Here is a 5,720-nt window from a genome sequence, read left to right as displayed (position 1 = left end):
AGTAATACCACACACACTGAGTGTGGCTGGTGCATCCTAGCCCTGGAGCAACCCTGGACCTGCTCTCAGCTGCTCTCCACAGTTCTGCCCCACAGGGGGGCCCCATGAAGAACCCCACCTGGGCTTGGCTGCCTGGCCAGGGCCTCCTCCACAAACTCGCAGCCCGGCAAGGCTCCATTGGAAATTCCACTAATTTTTTCAGGTCTTTGCATTAGCAATTCCTCCTCAAACATCAAAGGGAACCAAAGGACGTTTTCTCCCCTAACAGTTTTGTGCATGAGGCAGCTAGTCATGATCCCATGGCTCCGATGATAGGCTGCGCTCTCTTTGGACTTCCAAGATTACAAAAGGAAATTCAGCTAATTATAGTTTGATGGAAATTACAGTCCTGCTGATTGCCGAGGGACGGAGGGGTTGGCAGGAATCACCATGTTCTTTGATAAGATTTTTATTAATCTCTCTCAGGAATCTCATGAGTATTTTACTGCAGGAGAAATTTCTTTTGTCTTCCTCTCCCATGAAGAACATGCCCGTGTTGCACCTGGAAGACACAGATATCTGGATTATGGAATGCAAGAGCAAGAGCAGGAGCCTGAAAGCCAGGAATGCGGAGCTGTGTGCAGGTGGTGACTTGCTGTGTGACTGCTACCAGTCCCTATACCCCTCTGGGAAGCCACTGTTGCACTGGAAGGGAAGCAGCCTGCTTTAAGCATTAGCTGTGGGTTCATCTGATAGACGTGCCCTTGGGCAACTTCCTTGGACTTCAGTTTCTGCACCTATAGAATGGGAACGGTGACAATAATATGTCCCTTCCCACAGTTGCTCAAAGAATTAAATGAACTAATATATGTAAGCTCGTGTAAGTAAGCCAAGGTGGGCATTGGCATTGGGAGAGCTCACTAGGACACTGTCTGCTTCATTATAGTGGCTTACTCCAGGGTGGGCTCACCAGCGCCCGAGCGGAGGCCGCATTCCCACTGCGGACCCCTTGCAGCAGGGCTCAGGGATCAGCAGGGGCTGTGGGGACTGGGGCGGATCTGGGGCAGTGGCAGCAGGTCCCGGAGGCCCTGGATATTCCCGTTCCCAGCACCAGGCCTGGCAGCCTTTCAGCATAGACCTTTCCCAGAAGGACTCGAGGCCCTCTGGATGGTGGCAGCTCAGCAGATCGCTGGAGATCAGGCCCCCTTGCTTTGGGTGTGGGGAACAGGGGCAGCTGGGATCGGAGGTGGGGGAAACAAGGGCCCTGCAGGATGCTGAGGCCGGTGGAGACCCCAGCCAGAGGGTGGCTTTCTGTCAGGGCTCTGCTCATCACACACAGAACCCCACCTGCTCCCAGACCTGCCTCTCCGTGTGATGCGCCAAAGTTGGACACTGTCCCTGCACTGGCCACAATCACGGCCCCCTTCCCACCTTCTTTGTCACCTGTACCCTCGTATTGGGTGGCGCTGGGATGACCATAGACCTGTCAGATTCATTCAGCAGAGACACAGTTGAAGTGTGTCTTAGTCATGTCACTGGGAAGAAACACCCGACCCTCGCAGCTGAAAGGAGAAGAGGCTTATTTTGGCTCACATTTCAGTTGTTAGTTGGCTGGCTCCAAGGTGGGGCAGCATGGCAGAAGGCCTGGTAGAGCAGAGCTCGTGGTGCACTAGACAGGAAGCTGAGACCAAGCGAGGAGCTGGAAAGACAGAGAAATCCTTTCAGGCCATGCCCACTATGACTCACCTCTACCAGGCCTTGACCAGGCCCTGCCAATCAGCAATCAGCTGTAATGCCCCTTAATTCAGTCACCTCCCAGAGGCCCCACCTACGATCCCATGAGGCTCTAGGGGAATCTGTAGATGTCTACCATAATAGAATGCTTTAGTTTGGATCTCTGGGATCTCTTTAAGGGGTCTGTGGTCACACCCATGTGCGACTAAGCATCTCCATCTGTTCTTGGGCTCACTAATAGAAATCACTGAGGTTGGAAGGGCACTGGAAGCACAGAGAGGATGCAGCCCTGTGTGGGGACAACCACGGGGCATTTGCTGCAGGGTCTAGAAGTCCCAGAGTAGGGCCAGGGGTCAGGACACAGGCCGGGGCCTCAAGACCACATCTGTTAGCAGAACACCTGCCCCAAACTGCCCAGAAGCTGCCTCAGAGGGCCTGACCTGCACTGGCTTGTCAGCATGCTCCCAGGCCCCTGTGTCCCCACGATGGGGTGCATACCACCTCTCATCTGGAGGGTCCTGATACTCACCCCAAGCCAACAACCAAAGCCTCACAGTATCTGAAGAGGACAGAATCAGACTTAAACCAGAGCTGGCAGAAGCGGGAAGCTGAAGATAAGCCCTTGGTGTCCCTAGCTCCCCCAAGGGTCTGCCTGCCTCCTGTCCAGGTGCGGGTATAGCCTCTCTACACAAATGTGATGAGCAGAGGTGGCCAGCCAGGGAGGCTGCTCCAGGGTCCCCTGCAGCCCTCCACACAGGGCTCGTGGATGGCTGGTCTCTGCTGCTCGCAGTGGCTCATCTTGAGCCCAGAGAGCGCCCTTACTTCTTCCTGCCCTTGCCCCAGCCTGAAACTCATACTACTTTCCTGTTCTGGATGACAGGTCGGGCCAAGCAGCCTAGGGGCAGCTCAGAGATGGGCTTCTCGTCACAGCTTACTATGCATCTGTGCCTTCATAGAGCTTCTGGGTCCCCAGGGCAAGGAGAGAAGCAACCCCACAGCAGCAGCCACTGGAGCCCCCACAGAACCCAAAGTGACCAAAGAGTGCGCAGAAAACCTGCATTCTCAGCAAAGGTCAACTGCGTCTCAGAGAGCTGGTGGGCTGGGTCACTTCTACCCCTTGGGGTGTGCTGGGCAGCCCTATGCCTGTGATCACAGGCTCCAAGCTGTGCCTGAGGCCGGTGTGGGCGGTAGGGCAACCTGAATGAGCTGGGGCCACTCTTAGGGGAAGACCCACACAGACACTGTGTGCTTGGCCATGGGATGATAGCTCCTTCTTCAAGCCCTGGGGCTCTGGGTCCTCCTGCATTCAGGCCCCGAGAGGAGAGAGAGGGGCTGCAAGGATGTGTGTGTGTGTGTGTGTGTGTGTGTGTGTGTGTGTGTGTGTGTGCTGAATAGTGGCTTCCCTGACTGCTCCTGTGGGCCTTGTCAGCTTCTGAGCCACATGGTTCCCACCCTCAGCAGGCGACCTCTGGAGAGCTGCTGTCTTTATTGTCTGTATGGTGTGTGACCCTGCAGGCCTCCCTTTTCCCTCTGGTCTATCTGCTGGGCTCATGCAGAGGCACCCCATGGCCTTGGCCCATCGCCCTCGTTGTTATTAAAATTTAGGCCCAGGCCCTGCCCTTCTTTGCTCCAAAAGGAAATGTCAGGGTCCTCACCACCTTCCTATGCTTCCAGCTCTTTCTCCAAACCCATCTCTTCCTTCTCCCCCTTTCCTTGGTTCCAGCCACTGCACCCCCCTGCAGGCAGCATCTGACCCCAGGGCCTTTGCATTGGCTGTACCCTCTCCTGGAACACTCTTCCCAGATGTGATTTCCTTCCTCCTCCCCTGCAGGTCTTGGCCCAGTCGAAGCCTGCTCAGTTAGGCCCTGTGACCCCCTGTTTACAGTCCCCCCACCCTTCAAGTGCCAAAGCACACGGTCTTGTTGACAAAGCTGGCATATTTATCTTGTAACAGCAGTGAGCGTCTAGGCAGCAGGGATGTCTGCTGTTTATTTGCTACTGTACCTTCACCCAGAGCCCCGCTAGGCACAAGACAGGAGCCCCATAGCTATGTGCTGAGTGAGGGGCACAGTGTCCCTGTGGTATAGACCACAGTGTCACCTGCATTTTGCATGTGCAGATTTTCCTGCTCTGTCTCCCTTGTGGACACTGGAGCCCAGACCTGTGTGGCAGTGAGACTCAGCTATGACCAGGGCCCCCTATGTCCCCTACACACTTATATCCTGCCTGGAAGCTCCAGAACAGTTGCTCCAGGGGCCCAGGGGATCAGGCAGCCAATTGAGGTTGAGGAGGTGACAGGGAAGGACCAGGCTGCCTGGAGGTGGGAGAGTCATTCTGGCAGGGCGTATACCACAGGGGAAGGTGGCCAGAGGGAAGGTCAGAGCTTGGCACCTCACCCTTGGGCCTGCCTGAAGTCTCCTGGGGGCACCTACTGGAAAGAATTCCATGACAGGTGAGGGAGAGCAGGCTCAGGAGCAGAGCCAGTACAGGGCTGAAGGCAAGGTACAGGCAATGCCAGAGCTCTGGGGTAGGGTCAGTGGCACTCCGTGTATCATCAAGCTTGCACCTGGGCAGCTGGTGCCAAGGAAGGATCCAGGGAAAGGAGGGTGAAGGCATGGGCTCATTTGGGGTGCAGCAGAGCTGCTAGGCAGCCCCAAGAGTAAGCCAGAAACCATAAGCTCCTGAGTTAGGGTATGGATTCTGGGGATGTCCTAGCCAGAGAAAGATGTAAGGGGGCTCCCCAGTGCCTACACAGTGACTCTTACCCAGCATGAGGAGGACAAAGTCCTTCCAGAAGAATGTTGGAGAGAGAGAGAGCTGCCGCCATTCTGGGCATAGAGAGCTGCCACCTTGGATTATTTCTGACGGAAGAGTCAGGGATGTCTCAGGGGTCTTCTGCGGCTTCCAATTTTGCACTGTGGCTGACCAAGGCAGGGTTGCTATTATTTTTTCAGCAGGAAGACCTGTACAGGTTATAGGCACTCGCCGACTGATTTGAGAGGAAAGCAGTCGACGGGACTCCCATCCTCAGGACTCCTATTCTCAGGACTCTCCTCCACCCTGGACTCTGTCTGGAGAAAGACAGTAAGGGCTGGGAAGGGTCTGCAGACTGGCAGGGGCTGTGGAGACCTGGGGTGGGCATCACTGTCTGTGTGGCTCTGCGGTAACTGCAGGTTCAGGTCCTGCCTCAGACCCCCGAAGGGCTCCCTCCCCTAACTGCCTGCTCAGTGACACCAAGCAGAACTGAAGGGAGTCCAACTCTATGTGTCCTGCACAAACTGGGGATGGCCCATTGCCCCAATCTAAACTTCAGCTGGCCTGGCCACCTAGAGAGTGGGGCTGACATTACAGCGTCACCCTTCCAGAGCCTATAGGGGAATCCCGCTCCTGAATCTCTCCTCCCTTTCTCTGAGCTCCTGGTTCTTGCCACCATCACCTCCCGGGGTGCCAGCAGGTGCTGTCTGGCTTCCACACACTCTGTGCTCGCTGGAGTCCTGGGCTTTAAAAGTCACGTTCCCACTTAGCCTCAGTGCCCAGCGAGGAGGCTCAGCACAAGGTCCACAGTTCCTGCAGTCCAGGATGTGAGACCCGCAGGACACTGGCATCAGCATGACAAGGAGGAGTGGAATGGTGAGAGCAGAGCGTGGGAAGGACATGGGAGAGCCTGGGGACAGCGGAGGACAGTGCTGCTAGAACCGGGCCTCAGGACAAGAGTAGCCAGGCTGCAGGGACAGAAGAGGAGCTCCAGGCAGAGAGACAACGTCCTGACCTCCAGCCCAGGGTGTTCTGTGGGGACACAGCCATGTTCCCACCAGCTTCAAGACCACCTGGGTTGGCCCTAAGCTTGAGCCTACAGTCACAGACATGCTGACATTGACCTAGTGCCTTCTGTACCCTGGGCCTTGGGTGACACAGCAGGGAAGGTCAAGCCAGGCTCTACCTGACTCTAAATCCCTGATCTCTCTCTCCCTCTCTGTCTGTCTGTCTGTCTGTCTGTCTCTGTGTCT

At 55.9% G+C, this 5,720-nt stretch overlaps 1 long non-coding RNA gene across 2 annotated transcripts; it reads right to left on the bottom strand.

Annotated features, from left to right (window-relative positions):
* Positions 1–432: 432 nt before the first annotated feature.
* On the bottom strand, positions 433–1,610 carry LOC111815585. Of its 2 annotated transcripts, none has more exons than XR_002820258.1 (2): positions 1,573–1,610; positions 433–541 (listed from the first exon to the last, which is right to left on the bottom strand). It is a non-coding gene; the product is annotated as an uncharacterized LOC111815585 (long non-coding RNA). The 2 variants fall into 2 exon arrangements; XR_002820259.1 differs by having other exon boundaries at positions 433–776; positions 1,573–1,608.
* Between the last annotated feature and the right edge of the window lie 4,110 nt (positions 1,611–5,720).

This window comes from Octodon degus, unplaced genomic scaffold (assembly GCF_000260255.1).
Source record: "Octodon degus isolate 3935 unplaced genomic scaffold, OctDeg1.0 scaffold00018, whole genome shotgun sequence".
NCBI lineage: Eukaryota > Metazoa > Chordata > Mammalia > Rodentia > Octodontidae > Octodon > Octodon degus.
Note: the sequence above shows the minus strand (reverse complement) of the source record. Positions and strands in the feature narration are given on the sequence as shown.